Below are 18,572 nucleotides of genomic sequence, written 5' to 3' on the forward strand. Positions count from 1 at the left end.
GACTAATATTTTATATAATATAAAATAATTTATATATTAAAACAATTATGTAATAGCATTCATAATTCTGGTTTAATTTTTCATAGCAGGTGAGTAATTGAAAAGTTACCGCATTTATTATTCAACAGGTATCAGTCCCGTCGTATTTTTATTTGCAGACGTGTACAACATTCTCGAGGGGAACCTTTTTAAAATTATTTTCAAACAGGTGGAATCCATCCTTTCCGCTACACCTACAGCAACATAAAAATCTTAAATGGCAATAGTTACATTTAATTGCATTAATTGACAACCCAAAAAAAATAATGAACTTTGGTGAAAAGGAAATTAAAATCTGCCCAACCCTTTGCTTGGAAACTAGGAAACAATTAGCCGTAGAATGTTGAAATTTTGGATTTACAACTGTTGTAACATCTAGTTGTTCACTTCTCCTTTTGATTGCAAACAATTAAATCAAACGTGTCCAAAAAAGGCCAAAATTCAAAACATTTGGATTTTAACCCTTTTCTAAAAAAAAAAAGCCCTCATTGAGAGCTTTTCAACGATACATAATAAGTGGTACTTGTTTTTCATCGGTTCCAGAGTTATAGCCAAATAAAGTTTTAATTAAAATATTTGGATCTTACAAGCGAAAGGCACATCGGTTCGAATCCGACTTCATGTTCATATATTTATTTTTTCTAATTTAAATATATTGATTTATTAAAATGATTAACCTCAGATTGTAGAAGTTTTACAAAAAATAATAAATCAATAATAACAATAAAAAACAATAATATGAAAAAATCATAAGTTATTAGTGAAATTAAATTTTGTATACTTTCCGGTTTTAATTCAAACATTTTTGTGTAGATTAATAATCAATTATTAATAAATAAATACAAGGCTATATTATTAAATGAAATTTTTATATAATAAAGGGATAATTCCTTTCTAGGACATATTTTAAGAATGGACCAGACTTATCAGACGGATAATCTAACATTTCTGTAACAAGAAAAGCAGACCGAACTGGTTATACGAAGTACAGAAAGACATGGAGGAATTAGACGTAACGCGTGAAAACCTAAAAACGAAAACCGGAAACTATGAGAAATTAAAAAATAAAGAAACAAGATTCCTATCAAAACCCAAGAAAACAATAAGCCGGGTGTACTCTGAACAAGAAAGGGCAAGAAGATCTGAAACCCTTAGAAATTACTGGCAAAAAAGAAAAGCTGAAAATCAGCAAGAAAAGAAAGAACTTGCCAAAAAAAAAAAAAGAACCTAAGTGATCCATTATGGTCTTAAAAGTAATAAAAAAAGGGATAATTCAGTTTTCATTGTTTAGATTTTAAATTCTAAATCGAGAAATATTGTAGTCGCAAACATGAATAAAACTAGAATTTATAATAAAAATGGGCTTAATTCAAAAGAAATAATGAATAAGCCTTTGTTTTTATTAAATTATTTTATTTACGGGTCTCTAAATAAAGTACACTAGTTTTTTTTTGGCAGCCAAAGTGACAACACTGCAAAGTTACATAAACATTGGTTATATGAACAGCTGATTTATATTAGGTATTAATATATTTAGTCAATTGTTGCCGCATGAGATGTAAACGAACTTTTCGTGAAATGAGTTTTTCTTGTGCGTTACAAAAATGAGTGATACTAATTATTAGCAACGTTGTGCAATTAAGTTTTGTGTTAAACTCGGTGAGACTGCTACTGAAACTTTTTCAAAATTAAAACGGGCGTATGGAAATGATACTCTGTCACAAACTAAAGTTTTTAAGTGGTTTAAAGCATTTTCAAACTATTAAACATATTTGTACGTATAATCACCTACACGTACGTATAATCGCCTCCATTGTTGAAGAATTTAACAAATATATAGCGTTCTATTAAGTATACCGATCATTTTACATATTCTCCATACAACATTCATAAAATATGTATTTAACATTAGTTATAAGAGGGTATTCATAAAATATGTATTTAACATTAGTCATAAGAGGGTATTCATAAAATATGTATTTAACATTAGTTATAAGAGGATAGCTTCCGTAAGTTATGTTCGGTTAGGTTATGTTGATACAAGGTGTGGCATTTGCACCCCATCGGTTGGTCACGTGGTGAACGCGTCTTCCCATATCAACTGATTTGGAAGTCGAGAGTTCCAGCGTTCAAATCCAAGTAAAGTCAGATTTGAATACTAGATCGTGGATACCGGTGTTCTTTGGTGGTTGGTTTCAATTAACCACACATCACAGAAATTGTCGAACTGAGACTGTACAAGACTACACTCATACATATCATCCTCACTCATCCTTTGAAGTATTATTTTTTTTTTTTTTGTCTTCAGTCATTTGACTGGTTTGATGCAGCTCTCCAAGATTCCCTATCTAGTGCTAGTCGTTTCGTTTCAGTATACCCTCTACATCCTACATCCCCAACAATTTGTTTTACATACTCCAAACGTGGCCTGCCTACACAATTTTTCCCTTCTACCTGTCCTTCCAATATTAAAGCGACTATTCCAGGATGCCTTAGTATGTGGCCTATAAGTCTGTCTCTTCTTTTAACTATATTTTTCCAAATGCTTCTTTCTTCATCTATTTGCCGCAATACCTCTTCATTTGTCACTTTATCCACCCATCTGATTTTTAACATTCTCCTATAGCACCGCATTTCAAAAGCTTCTAATCTTTTCTTCTCAGATACTCCGATTGTCCAAGTTTCACTTCCATATAAAGCGACACTCCAAACATACACTTTCAAAAATCTTTTCCTGACATTTAAATTCATTTTTGATGTAAACAAATTATATTTCTTACTGAAGGCTCGTTTAGCTTGTGCTATTCGGCATTTTATATCGCTCCTGCTTCGTCCATCTTTAGTAATTTTACTTCCCAAATAACAAAATTCTTCTACCTCCATAATCTTTTCTACTCCTATTTTCACATTCAGCGGTCCATCTTTGTTATTTCTACTACATTTCATTACTTTTGTTTTGTTCTTGTTTATTTTCATGCGATAGTTCTTGCGTAGGACTTCATCTATGCCGTTCATTGTTTCTTCTAAATCCTTTTTACTCTCGGCTAGAATTACTATATCATCAGCAAATCGTAGCATCTTTATATTTTCACCTTGTACTGTTACTCCGAATCTAAATTGTTCTTTAACATCATTAACTGCTAGTTCCATGTAAAGATTAAAAAGTAACAGAGATAGGGAACATCCTTGTCGGACTCCCTTTCTTATTGGGGCTTCTTTCTTATGTTCTTCAATTGTTATTGTTGCTGTTTGGTTCCTGTACATGTTAGCAATTGTTCTTCTATCTCTGTATTTGAACCCTAATTTTTTTAAAATGCTGAACATTTTATTCCAATCTACGTTATCGAAAGCCTTTTCTAGGTCTATAAACGCCAAGTATGTTGGTTTGTTTTTCTTTAATCTTCCTTCTACTATTAATCTGAGACCTAAAATTGCTTCCCTAGTCCCTATACTTTTCCTGAAACCAAATTGGTCTTCTCCTAACACTTCTTCCACTCTCCTCTCAATTCTTCTGTATAAAATTCTAGTTAAGATTTTTGATGCATGACTAGTTAAACTAATTGTTCTATATTCTTCACATTTATCTGCCCCTGCTTTCTTTGGTATCATAACTATAACACTTTTTTTGAAGTCTTGACGGAAATTCCCCTTTTTCATAAATATTACACACCAGTTTGTATAATCTATCAATCGCTTCCTCACCTGCACTGCGCAGTAATTCTACAGGTATTCCGTCTATTCCAGGAGCCTTTCTGCCATTTAAATCGTTTAATGCTCTCTTAAATTCAGATCTCAGTATTGTTTCTCCCATTTCGTCCTCCTCAACTTCCTCTTCTTCCTCTATAACACCATTTTCTAATTCATTTCCTCCATATAACTCTTCAATATATTCCACCCATCTATCGACTTTACCTTTCGTATTATATATTGGTGTACCATCTTTGTTTAACACATTATTACATTTTAATTTATGTACCCCAAAATTTTCCTTAACTTTCCTGTATGCTCCGTCTATTTTACCAATGTTCATTTCTCTTTCCACTTCTGAACACTTTTCTTTAATCCACTCTTCTTTCACCAGTTTGCACTTCCTGTTTATAGCATTTCTTAATTGTCGATAGTTCCTTTTACTTTCTTCATCACTAGCATTCTTATATTTTCTACGTTCATCCATCAGCTGCAATATATCGTCTGAAACCCAAGGTTTTCTACCAGTTCTCTTTATTCCGCCTAAGTTTGCTTCTGCTGATTTAAGAATTTCCTTTTTAACATTCTCCCATTCTTCTTCTACATTTTCTACCTTATGTTTTTTACTCAGACCTCTTGCGATGTCCTCCTCGAAAATCTTCTTTACCTTCTCTTCATCAAGCTTCTCTAAATTCCACCGATTCATCTGACACCTTTTCTTCAGGTTTTTAAACCCCAATCTACATTTCATTATCACCAAATTATGGTCGCTATCAATGTCTGCTCCAGGGTAAGTTTTGCAGTCGAGTTGATTTCTAAATCTTTGCTTAACCATGATATAATCTATCTGATACCTTGCAGTATCGCCTGGCTTTTTCCAAGTGTATATTCTTCTATTATGATTTTTAAATTGGGTGTTGGCAATTACTAAATTATACTTCGTGCAAAACTCTATAAGTCGGTCCCCTCTTTCATTACTTCTGCCCAGCCCGTATTCACCCACTATATTTCCTTCCTTGCCTTTTCCAATGCTTGCATTCCAATCTCCAACTATTATTAAATTTTCATCTCCTTTTACGTGTTTAATTGCTTCATCAATCTCTTCGTATACACACTCTACCTCATCATCATCATGGGCGCTTGTAGGCATATAAACATTAACAATCGTTGTCGGTTTAGGTTTTGATTTTATCCTTATTACAATGATTCTATCGCTATGCGTTTTGAAATACTCCACTCTCCTCCCTATCTTCTTGTTCATCACGAAACCTACTCCTGCATGCCCATTTATTTGACGCTGAGTTAATTACTCTAAAATCACCTGACCAAAAGTCGCCTTCCTCTTCCCACCGAACCTCACTAATTCCTACTATATCCACATTTGTCCTACCCATTTCCCTTTTTAAATTTTCTAGCCTACCAACCTTTTTCAAGCTTCTAACATTCCACGCTCCGACTCGTAGAATGTTATTTTTTAATTTTCTGGTGACCCCTTCCTTAGTAGTCCCCACCCGGAGATCCGAACGGGGGACTATTTTACCTCCGGAATATTTTACCAAGGAAGGCGCCTCCATTATTGCTGTGTGAAAATGCAGAGAGCCACATTTTCTTGGAAAAAAAGCAGCTGTAGTTTTCCATTGCTTTCAGCTGCGCAGTACTCAGAGGACTGAGTGATGTTGATACGGCCGTTTAAGTCGTTGTGACTCACGCCCCTAACAACTACTGAAAGAGCTGCTGCCCTCTTTCAGGAATCATTCCTTAGTCTGGCTCTCAACAGATACCTCTCCGATATGGTTGCACCTTCGGTCCAGCTACTCTGTATCCCTGACCACTCAAGCCCCCTCACCAACGGCAAGGTCTCATGATTCATAGAGGAGGAAAAGATAAGTATAAAAATTAATTTCGAAGTCGAGAGTTCTTAGTTTCATGTCCCAGTAAAGACAGTAACTTTTATATGGATTTCAATACTAGATCACAGATACCGGTGTCTTTGATGGCTGGGTTTCAATTAACCACACATCTCAGTAATGGTCGACCTTATACTGTACAACATTACACTTCATTTACATTCATTCATATAATCCTCTGAAGTAATACCTTATGGTCGTTCCGGAGGCTAAACAGGAAATAAAGATAAGGCATGACGTCAAATATAAGGAAGGGCGTTGAATAAACGCTATATAAAGATTAACAGAAGATTAAAATTACTAATACAATATCATTTTTTACAATGAAGTATTTCGAACACGCGTCAACAAATTATAAAAGAATAAAGCTAAGAAAGGTAAAGAGTGCTCAAAACAAAACCTATAGTGATATTAGCAGAAAAGATAATAGAAATTATTATTTTAATAACTGCAATATCAATCATTCTGAGAATTTCGTTTACAGTATTAAGGATCCAAATACCAAAAAGGATTTCATTGCTTTCGACGACTGAAAAACAATCGAGAGTGCGAAACAAACAGGGCAATGATAGATCCTATTTAAATGAACTTACATGCAGTACAAAAGTGTGAATCTGTGTGAACAAATACAACGCGATAAGTGGCATAAATCCCTCCTAACGAACAGGTGAGTGGCATATTTGATTACGGAATTAGTAATACTTTTATAAATAGCAAGGTCATTTTAAAAAAAATACATGTTAGTTACAGTAAATTATCTAAAAAGGATTTTTTTTCAATTCAAGAAACAATTAACTAGGGAATAGAAGACGTACATCAAATAAAATATTTTTGAGGAAAAGTCAACAACGGAAAGTTTATGTAAGCTGCTGTTCCTTGAGAATACTTAGAATTTCGATTATTAGAGACGTTGGAAAATCTTACAACGGATGCATACTTGAATGTATGTTCTTGAAATCAGATTTTTGTGTAACCTTACTCTCTCGTCACATTTATATTGAAGAATATAAAGGAATTGTTTTTGAAAATTTAAATATTCTCCGATCATTAATTTTGAAAGGGTGTATGTAGTTAGTGATACTGAAATTTATAAGAAATAGATTTAGTCTAAATATAATTTGCTACTCGTAGAAATACGTACTTAACTCCTAACAGAAACACAGTATGAGGAAAGAGGGGAAACCAGGTGAATTTAGTTCAATTATTATTAATTCTTATTTCAGAAGCCTATTAACACAATAATTTTTATCTTTTAATATTAATATTATTTAATAATAAATCCGATTGCTTGATATGTTCATGCATCCTCACGCGTTCAAATAAAGCGCTAAGAGTAGTGTGGCGCGTGACTACAATCGGCCTGTTTCGTTGAAGTTCGGCATCCTCACTTGCCTGTCGCGAGACACAAGTCGTAGGGAAGTCACCCGCCTAGTGACTTTCCGGTCGCCACCCCCACCCATCGATCATTACCAGTTCCATGGTATGGAACGGGGGGGGAGCTATTGTGTCCTTGACACAATAGCCGGTTGACCAGCACGATGATCAGCTGTTTCGAAGAGTCCACGAGGTTAGCGAACGACCCAATAGTCACATATACACAAACGTAAATCCCTCGCGTGTGAAAACGTTTCTCTTCATTAAAAACGCACTTTGCAAAAGTATCTTTTATTTTTAAAATGTTATTCGCTTACTGATGTAGTATTTGTGTTTTTCCTTATATACTAAAATAGAATTTATAATGTATTTTTATTTTTTTATTTATGAGGTCGTAATACAAATAGGCTAAGCTGATGCATACAAATTGAGTATCAAGCATGACTAAGCTGCACTTATTTCATTAATGATAACAAATTAAAAAGCTCAATTTACTAATAAAGTAATAAAATATATTTATTTATTTATTAGCTTACATTATAATTTTGGGCAGCCAAATATATTTAGTGCCGACGTCCGTTTATCAGGACTCTAGTAAAAATTATACGAAACCGTAAACGAATGTTTTTTCTACACCGTTTGTTATTTTTTCTCAGAAAAAACCCGTTCTTTCTGTTAATAATAAAATGCTGTGTATTTGGGCTATACTCCAATCGAAATATAGATCGGTTGGTTAGTTGTTTTCCGTTTACGTTTGGTTATGTTGTAAAAGCGTCTTTGTTAGTCGGGTTATGTTGTGCTTTGTTCCAGTTTTGCGATATTTTAAGAACAACGAGAAACGTTGTACAAGTGGACGAGGTAAAGATAGATAAATTAATATTTAGGCGTACCATCTTATCGATAAAGTTAGTTACGTCAATAACTGATATTTTCTTAATTATACAATTTTTACGAAGTAAAAAAAAAAACAATAAAATTTAATTTTATATACATATACATACGCGTAGTGCGTGTGGTTTTAAACTTTTTTATACGAATATTTGTAAGAGAAGAAACAAACATAACCATTTACCTAAAAAAAATTACTCCATGTACATAATAAAACACGCGTTAAATTAATAATTTAACTTTTAAAGTTCCAAAATGGTAGAATACATAAAAAAAACTCCTAAATTTCCTTGTTAACAAAGTTTTCCAAAATAACGAAAATACTTTCTTACATAGACAAATCGTAGTTCTTTATTTTATTATTTACAGCAAAAAATACGTTAAAGGGAGTATAAAATAAAATAAAAAACAGACGTACTTAAAAAGTTTAATCTGTACAAGATAAAAACATTTACATTAAACTAAAGGAAATTACTTTTTTGTTTCGTTTTGTTTAACCTCCGGGACCACCCTTAGGTACCGCTTCAAAGGATGAGATGAATGATTTATAAAATGCCATGTCTGACCGGGATTCGAACTCGGGACCTCCGGATGAAAGGCCGAGGCGCTACCGCTCGCGCCAAGGAGGCCGGCTAAGAAAAGGAAATGACTTGAAGTACGTATTATTCTTTTTAAAATAAAATTTGAAGCGGACGCCACATAACTTCCTTGTACGCCTCCTAAATTACATATACGCATTTTAATACGATCGGAGATTAATAATATAAATAAATAAAAATGTAAATGTTAGTTTGTTCAAAATCTTAAAATTCCGAAAGTTCTTCACCGATCGCTTTTAAATTTTGACACGACGTTGCATTCGAATACGCGCGTGTTTTTATATACCTAAAATTTTACACTTGTTTTAGGTAAAAACATGTTTTAAAAAAAAAAACAGCGCCATCTGTTGGACGTAAAAGCAACACACACTATACTAAATATTTTACGATTCCATTTCAATGTTTCCGATATGCGTGTCCGCTGTAGACTAAAAAAAACTACTGGACCGATTCACGCGTGGAGAAAAAGGAAGAAAGGGAAATGGGGAAATTGGGAAAAAAAACGCAGAAAAGGAAATGGGAAAGGAGAAAAAAGGAAAGCTGAAGGGGAAATATGGGAAAGAGAGAGAGGAAAGTAATTAAAAAGGGGAATGGAAAGGGGAAATGAAAATGGAGACGCGGGGGATAGGGAAAAGGGAGAAAGGGTAACAGGGAAAAATTAACTTTTGCGAAGTCCGTAATGTTCATTTAGTTTTAATGTTTTATCAAACTTTCAATTGTGTTCACTTAATTTTATATATATATATATATATATATACTCAAATCTAGCAATAGCGAAGCATTGCCGGATCTGCTAGTTAATAAATCAATATATTTAAATTTAAAAAAATAGTTAGAAAAGTTAACATTTTTTTTTCAATCGGAGGTTAATAATTATTAATATATCAATATATTTAAGTTAAAAAAAAAAAGGTAATGAAGTCGGATTCGAAGCGATGTGTCTTCTCCTTGAACGACCCAAAAATTTCATTAATTAAAATTTTATTTGGATATAATTCTGGAACCGGTGAAAATAAGTACCGTGTAAGATATATCGTTGAAAAGCTCTTAATTATGGCTGTTAACTGCAGTTAAGAAAAAGCCCAAAATCTAATTTTTTGGGGATTTTGGGCTTTTTTGGACACTTTTGGTTCACTCTATTGCGAAGGTGCAAAATTAGATGTTACAACAGTCCTAAACCGATGTTTCAAGATCCTGCGGCTAATAGTTTTTGAGTTATGCGAGATAGATATTTTACGTCGGTCATGCCGAACTAGTCAAAATGGATTCGAGGATGGTCAAAATGAATATTTCTGTTAAAATTTGAAAACCGAAAATTTTCGCGATCACAATACTTCTTTTACTTCGTACAAGGAAGCAAAAGTCGCAATTTCACGGTCAACCGTGGGAAAAGGAAATGAAATATTTACAATTGATATCGCATATCGTTTAACATTTCCATGTGTATTTATTTTTATCAACACATTACGTCATTACTTTTAACAGTATATGTTTATAAATCGGTTGACAGATTTCGACATTTAATTGCGATTAATGACCGATTATAATGTTCTGATTCATACAGAAATCTTTCCCTTTACATTTAAACCTCTACGTACCGGATGATCATCTGAAAAGTTACTACATTTAAGGTCTATTTACGCACATCAGTATCAATGTTATCCTGATCGATCAGCGACGCCAATTAGGACTGCAGTACTTGCTGTGTGATATGTACTACGGATAGATGTCGGATGTTTCGCGTTTTCCCAAATCAGCTGATTTGGAAGTCAAGAGTTTCAGCGTTCAAATCCTAGTAAGCCGGTTATTTTTACACATATTTGAATACTAGATCGTGGATACCGGTGTTGTTTGGCGGTCGGGTTTCAATTAACCACACATCTCAGGAACTGTCGAACTGAGAATGTACAAGACTACACTTCATTTATACACTCGCACATATCATCCTCAGTCATCCTCTGAAGATTTATCTAAACGGTAATCTTACCGGAGGCTAAACAGGAAAAATAAAGAAAGAAAGATGTCGGATGTGCGTGAATTGGCATCACTGATCGACCACGGAGAACACCGATGTGTGTAAATAGACCTTTGTTATTCAACAGCTTTCAGTCTCTTCGTATTTCTATTTGCCGGCAAGTATACCGTTGTCGGGGGAACCTTTCTACAGTTATCTTCAAAGGGAATGAAACCTATACCCTCTCTGCTACACCTACCCCAAACTCAAGAATCTTATTTGGCAACGGTAACATTTAATTCCATTAATTAACAACCCGAAAAAATAATGTAATGTAATGAAGGAGCGGGCGGATTTTAATTCTCTTTTCACCAAAATTCATTATTTTTCGGGTTTTCAATTATTGTAAATTAATAGAATTAAATTTTGCTATTGCCATATAAGATTTTTGAGTCGGGGTAAGTGAAGCGGAGAGAATATGTTCCACCACTTTGAAAATAATTTTAGAAAGGTTCCCCCTGCGAATGGTATACATGCCTGCAAACAGAAATACAATCGGACTGATATCTGTTGAATAATAAATGCGGTAACTTTTCACATGATCGCCCGGTATTATAAACTATTATTTAATTATTTGTTGAAACGTGCTTTACGTTACTGCGTGAACGGAACGCAGCAGTGAAATTGTTTAACCTTGAGAGGGCACTGATTGTTTTGGTGGAGGGGAGAGTTGTCGACAGTGCTTCGGCAAGCAGAAAATCGTTAACATTATTACACGTTATTATTAAACGAATATTTACAACCGGTATATCTTTTTATTAATTTATTCGTACAGACGACAAAGATCACATTTTTTTCCATTATGTTTTTTTATTTTTTAATGTAATGAATTTTACACCGTACCGTAAATAGAATCCAGAACGTTTTATCCGACAGTAATATCCTCTCGCGATTATTTTCATATCGTTTACTATAATAAAATTAATATTACCTTATAATTTATCTGCCTGTTTCATTATATATCTTTATTACAATATATAATGAATGATTTGAAGCGTGTGTGAAGATGCCGTGCCTGACCGGGATACGAAACCGGGACCTCCGGATGCCGGTCAGGCATGGCATCTTCACACATGAAGAATGCCTAACGGTGGATCCGGAGGTTAAAAAATATATATATATATATATTACAATAATTGAAGCTAAATATATAATACTGTGCCGATTTAGTAGAAAAACATGTGAATTATTTAGTTAACTAAAAGAGCGGAATAAAGATTCTTCCGCTTCCAGGTTCTTCCGCAGGTTCCAGGAGGGAAGAAATGATCAGTTTAAATGACAACAAGCCACCTGCCACCTGTCAATTACATTCATTTGTAAAACGAATGAGTTTTCAAATACAGCCTACCTATTAAGAATAGTACACGCTGTTAATCAACCGCCGGGAAGGGTAGTCTTATATAATTTTGTTTCATTATTATCTGTTAATAAATAACTGTACTTAATAATTTATATTCATACGAACAAAGACCACGCTTTACTCCTAAAAAAATGAATATACGATTACGTTAAAAAATTAAATGATACAATTACTATAACTTTTTTTTTTTTAATTTTTACGGTAAAATTTTTTTATTTATTTTTTTAATTATATTAACGAATCAGTATATTATAATTTTACTTATATTTATAAAAAAAAAAAAAATGTATAATACAGTTAGTAAAATAATCACTGATTTTATACAACAAAAAATGGCATAATTACCTTTAAAAATATGTGAAGTTATTATGTTTATAAAATATATACAATTTAGAAAGCGTTAATGAAAATCATTTGACTATATAACATTTGTACATATTAATTGAAGATGCAGAATATTCAAGTTTTTTTTTAATAAGTAATCATTAGAAGTTCATAACTGATTAATATTGGTTCTGTAAAGTAAGATCATTTAATTTTATTTTGAATGAATAGGTAATAAGAGCCTATTAAATAGTTTTGTAATTTCTTAAAAAAGTTATCGGGAAGTAAAATGAGGCTGTTGTAAACTCGTATTGTGCAGCAAAAAAAACCTAGTTCTGTTAATTTTACAGAGGTGAATAAAGTTATTATTTAGGAATGTTACTACTCTTTTCAGCACAAATAACATACATTCTTTCATTTAAACGAATGAATAGAAAACATAAAAAAATAAAATTATCTGTAACAATAATTTTATCGTTTATCATACAGTTCAGAAGTAATGATTGCGAAAAGTGAACATTGTTTATCAACAAATTATTTTGTAATTTAAATACACCACTTTTCTTTAAAAATTATTCATGTAATTTGTGATAAAATTGCTATCATTAAAGATTGTTAATATTTTATCCATTCGATGGCATAAGCATGTTTGCCTGTAAAACAGAAGGCCCCGTGTTTGATTCCGATATAATCCCTCCTAATAACGAATCAACCTTCAATGTAGTTACTGATGATTTTATTTACTGATCCGACTTAAAAATTAATATATCTAAAATGGGATATGATAAATTTCATGTTGAAAACCTCTTTCTAACACATGAAATACACTTGGCTTACATCAGTAAATTTATATACAATAAATTTTACTTCCCTAGTTAATTAATGGCCAAATAACCTATATAACCAAGCATATAACTCATTTCATTTTTTGTTTATTTTTGCGATTCTGGTTCTCAACTATTTAGAACTATTTGGATACATTGTCAACAGATAAACACAGTAAATAATTATTGATTTATTTTGTAAAAATAAATGATTGTAAACTGAGTTCTAACATTTTTAATCTAATAAATAATTTGAATATAACAAATAAAACAAATGGGAATTATTGTTTCAAAGATGTTATAATATTCCGTAATAATATTAATTAAAAAAAATAAAACTCACCTTTGTCAATAATAACAGACGTCTCATACAAAAGATATAAACTGGATGACGTTAACAACTGGATTAGGTTACTTTAAAAAAGAGGGAATATTAACTCGAGGCACTAACTGAATGCTTATGAGTAATCAATCTATCTACCGACAATTTCCCGCTAGTCCAGTACTAGAGTTGCTGGCTTGATTAGTTATTTCTCTGTTTGCATGCATTATGTTTGCCTGTAGCCTGTCTTCCCCCCACTACGGCGCGACCGCCAACAACAGACATCTTCTAACTAGTACTTTTTTAAGTAATGAAAAAATTATTCCATCTAATTTTTTTTTTTAACAACTCACCATCTTGTTTACACTGCCTGTCTTCTCCCCACCACGGCGCGACCGCCAACAACAGACATCTTTTAACGAGTACTTTTAAACATTAAAGTAATGAAAAAATTATTCCTTTTTTTTTTTTTTTTTTTTACTACTTATATACTTTTTTTTACTACTCACTATCCAGCATAGGTTGTCTAATATTAAATTAGTTTTACTATATTGTTATTATTTGTCAGACTTGACGAACTTATAATTACATAAAATATTAAAATATCTTTTATAAATGCACCTATTACTAAAACAGCCAGCGTTATAATGACATTTTTACTTAATTAATTATATCTAACAAACTGTTATGTATGTAATCAAACTCATTTCGTACATGTCAATACAGACCTGCAAGCGCATAAATAATTTTTGTTTAGTATCACTATTATTTTTTAAATATCTAATCAGGAATTTAAAAAATAGGGCATCTTTTATGACATAGATTACAAAAATCATGAATGGTACGTAAGGAGGTAATGATTAATATATTTCTTAAGTTCAAAGTTATCATATCTAACCGACTTCCATATTTTACAGTTCAGCAACATTCAATATTCAAATCAAATGTATGTGTGTGTACGTGCGTGCATACACGTACACGAATCTACTTATAAATGAACTTTAGTATACACGTAAAGCCTAATTTAATTTTATTTAGATCTTTTAAAATATAATTCTTTGTTTTTAAATAATACTTGGTTATCGATGAATAAAACACTTTAATCCAGAGATTCTATTAAGCGACATGTAATTAGATTTTTTTGGGTGTCATTTTCATTTTTATAATCTATTTTGTCGCCTTCGTAATATAAAAAACAAATGATGTACTGAAGGTTTTGGGTTCTATTCTCTGCTTGGACACTAGCTTATATGTTTAATGCTTGTTTGAATATTGGCTATTAAAAAAAGGTTACTCAAACGATTTTGTCCGGATTTTTTCTCAGCTTGGAGATAGTTCACAGTATAATATGCTTATCCGAGTATCGTCTTTAAAGAACACTATTCATGATCTTAAAGCCCCGGGATTGACTCTACAAATAATTACTTGCGTAATGCTTCTGTCTCAGATTGCTTATATTCATGTGAATATTAGATCCGGAATCGATTTGTTCTTCACAGTTCAATTTTATTTACTTAAGTATCATCTGTAAACAAGTTTGACTAATATGTTGGAAAGAACCGATTGAAACGTTGAAGGTTTCGGGTTCGATTCTCAACTTAAGACATCAGCTCACAAATATACAGTTTAACCAGATTAAAAAAACTAAATGTATTGGGTTCCACTCTTTGAATTAGCGAATTGTTTTTTAATATCCTCTTTTTTAATTTGCATATAAAGATAACAAGTTCAAAAATAAATAAATAAAAATAATCAGACGGTGAAAAAGCGAACGTAAAGCGAAAAGTTGAACGTTTTATCTGATATTGTTGACTTTATTTAATTATTTTATAAAATAGCAAACTCAATTCTGGGATGTATTAACGTGGTAGCCTGTCTAACCTTGAACGTTGAACGTTTATACTAGTATGGAGTGAGGAAGGGTTACACAACATTACATAACAAAGAGACGCAGGCCAGACAGCGCGGCAATTAACGGTTATTGTCTTCACGCCCCATTACTAAAACAAATATTCATAATCTGTTCGTCTTAATAATTAATTAATTCGATTGATATGATATTAATATCTAATTTTTATTTTCTCTTTAATTATGAAATGAAGAGGATGTAAAAATATTGAGTCATGTTTTTATTTTCAAACGGTTTATGTTTTTAATCACAGAATCAACACTGTGATTTACTAATCTATCGTAACGTACATATTTTAAAATTTGACATTGCAATAGTTAAAATGAAATATTTGAACAGACACAGATTTAATAACTACTATGTCAGATAGTTTATTTATTGTGTGAAAATAACAAACGGAATAAAGTCAGTTTTCTGCTGTAATAACGCACAACACTTTCAAAGAGGGGGTTAATAAAATCTCTCTCTCTCTCTCTCTCTCTCTCTCTCTCTCTCTCTCTCTCTCTCTCTCTCTCTCTCTCTCTCTCTCTCTCTGTGTGTGTGTGTGTGTGTGTAGCTTGTAGTACATTATATCGAACTATGTTCCCCTTCAGTGATCCTAAGCTTTCTATGGAAGAATTACTGTTAAAAATTTTTTTTTTTAATTTCGTCCTATTTTAACGAAAATAATAAATATTTCCATCAAAACAAGTACCGTACACTTTGCAAGTAATATCTGCGCAAGCATATGTAGTTCTTCATATTTAGTTTATTTTTTATTGCATTTATGTGCATATGTTAATATTTTTAACTCACGTATTTTCCAAAAATATTTTTTCCTTAAATCTTTTTACCCGATAGAATCGTGGCACGTTCTAATTTAACCATATTGTTGCACATTCCTCAGCTTTCTATATATATACACACACACAAAGTATATAGAAAATATATTGATGTAAAATAAAAGTATATATATTGGTTTGCTTGGCATTTCTCCCGCTACCACTCCATTCGGTCGCCCTAAAGCATAAAACCGAATGTCTGTGCCACACACGGCAACTGAACCTCGAACAGCTTAGCGACTAGTCCACCATTTTATAGCGCTTGGAGCCATAATAATTGGCTGGTGGTCAGTTATACTCAGGGTTAGCTTCCCACGGCAATGCGGTAAAGTAAACTACGGATGCCGGTTGACAAAGCAACTGCATCCAGGAACTCCCACACTTTCAGACAATGCAGCCACATATATTGACTCGCCTTCTCCTTCGCCCTCCTCGAACACTGGTTCAGATAATGTTGGTTCGAAAATGGATGTAGGGGTGACCACCCGGGAGGGTATAAACCCAATCGTTGAAGAGTTTTCACAAGCCGGGGGCAGCCCTGGCAGCTCTGCCCCGTTAGCCCATCATGATGTTTTGACAGAATAGAAGGGTTGTTTTCCTATTTAGCAAACCCTAAGAGTACCAGTGCAGCTACCAAGGGGAGCTTATTGCCTCGTCTAGAATTCCTCCGAGCAGCTTTCACAGCTCTCGTGAAGGGTTTCGAAAATATTGCCTCAAAGCTTAAGGAAGTAAACGTAGTTCAGAAACCGGCCCCGGCGCAGCCGCGTAGGTATACTGAGGTGCTTAGAGGCATATTTAATTACGATTTGAAACTTAATATATTTTCAAATACGGTTATAAAGAATACCTGGAATATAAAATCATTAAACGTTAGTTAAAACCATTCAGGTGGCAATTAACAGCTTAGAAAGTAGCATAGTTAAGTATACCTGATTACATTTTTGAAGTCATAACTTCTTTTTTCACAAAATCTTTGAAATTTATTTAAGATAGTGCAATTTTAATTGAAAATAATAAGGATTAAAGCAAAGCAAATCTAATTATCAATTAGAAATTCTCATTTTTTTGTAAAAGATTATTAATTAAATTAAAAAAATTTCTATTTAAATAAATATATCGAAAGTAGTTTAAAAGTATAGAATGTAAAAAACTATTAACTCAAAAATTGAAACTAAATGATTCAACATTAATAATATAAAAAGATATCTTTAAACAATGATATAGTTGAAGAAAAATGCAAGTACGGTAACTTTGTTGGTAGTAGTGACGTAATGTTAGTGACGTAGTAGTAAAGTAATCTTTACATTAAAAGCGTATATTGCTTAATTGTATTTGGAAGCTGATGTGTGATCAGATTCTGCTTTCGTCCCATACCATTTGGTTCTTGCTGCAATCTGTCAAAGCAACTGCATGTGTCAAAATATGTACTCTTACATTGAAGAAAAATTATATATGTTTATTAATTGCTTCCCCATTATCGGTGTAAAAACCAAAAATAAAACTTATATTTTAACTTATCTAATACGTACAAGTTTTTGATAAATTAATCTAGTATCAGTGTTATTAATGATTAACGTTGTCATGTTCAATAAATTGCATTATACATACAGAGCCGTAGTTAAAATTAATAAAATTCTGTAGAGTATTCGCTGTGTTAAGTAGTGGTTCTATATGAATCAACAGTTTAGGAAGACTTCTACATATAAACTATGTAAGTACTTCTGATAATAATATTTTATATTAAGAAAAATAATACACTATTAAATAATGTTATTTGGACGTAGGTTAATGTTAATTACGTGAACGTTAATTTATTAGCAGATTGTGAAAATTTAAAAACTAAACGTTTTGACATTTACACACTTATAAAGCTTTAAAAATTACCATTTTTAGTCTAGCCAAATATGTTTTTATTCTTGTAATTTAAGTTTAAACTGTATAAAATTTATATATATAGATTACTTTATAAAAATACAAAATAATAATGCGTGCTTTTAAGTACCAATAAAGTTGAAGAGGGGGTTGCTGATTCTTTTGAAGACTAATTTTTGTTTTTTTTTAAAATGATTTTTAAATTAGAAGACTATTTTTTTTCTATTTAAATGATATAATTGCAAATTATTATTTCTTTTAAATATGAGTATTTTATTGAACTTCTGTTTTTTGTTTTGTAAAAGTTATGTTTTTGTTAATAAGAAAATCTTTTTACCTGTGTTTCCATTTGGTGATTAAGTAGCTATTTATTTTAGAAAGGTAAATTACCTTTGTTGTTCAGTATCAAATATTTTACTAACATTTTTTTCACTTTTATAAAACATACATTAAAAAATTAAAAGGAATATAATGTTAAAGGTGCAGAAAATATTATTTAGTTTTATATATCTTGTTAATGTATCAAAGTTAACAGTGATAACCTTTTTTCTTTAAAAACATAAACTTTTGAACAGAATTTGATGAGATTTATAATTTTGACTTATTTTTAATTGTTCCTGTAGTCATGTTCA

General features: G+C 32.0%; 1 protein-coding gene across 1 annotated transcript in view; it reads left to right on the top strand.

The window, feature by feature from the left end:
* The first annotated feature begins 17,614 nt into the window (after positions 1-17,614).
* LOC142331994 (dynein axonemal heavy chain 1-like) overlaps positions 17,615-18,572 on the top strand; it is a 74,628-nt gene continuing 73,670 nt past the window's right edge. Inside the window, exon 1 of the mRNA XM_075378046.1 lies at positions 17,615-17,779. The gene's annotated coding sequence lies outside the window, so the exon portion shown is untranslated. The remainder of the gene's footprint in view (positions 17,780-18,572) is intronic.

This window comes from Lycorma delicatula, chromosome 11, assembly GCF_047948215.1.
Source record: "Lycorma delicatula isolate Av1 chromosome 11, ASM4794821v1, whole genome shotgun sequence".
NCBI classification, from domain to species: Eukaryota; Metazoa; Arthropoda; class Insecta; order Hemiptera; family Fulgoridae; genus Lycorma; species Lycorma delicatula.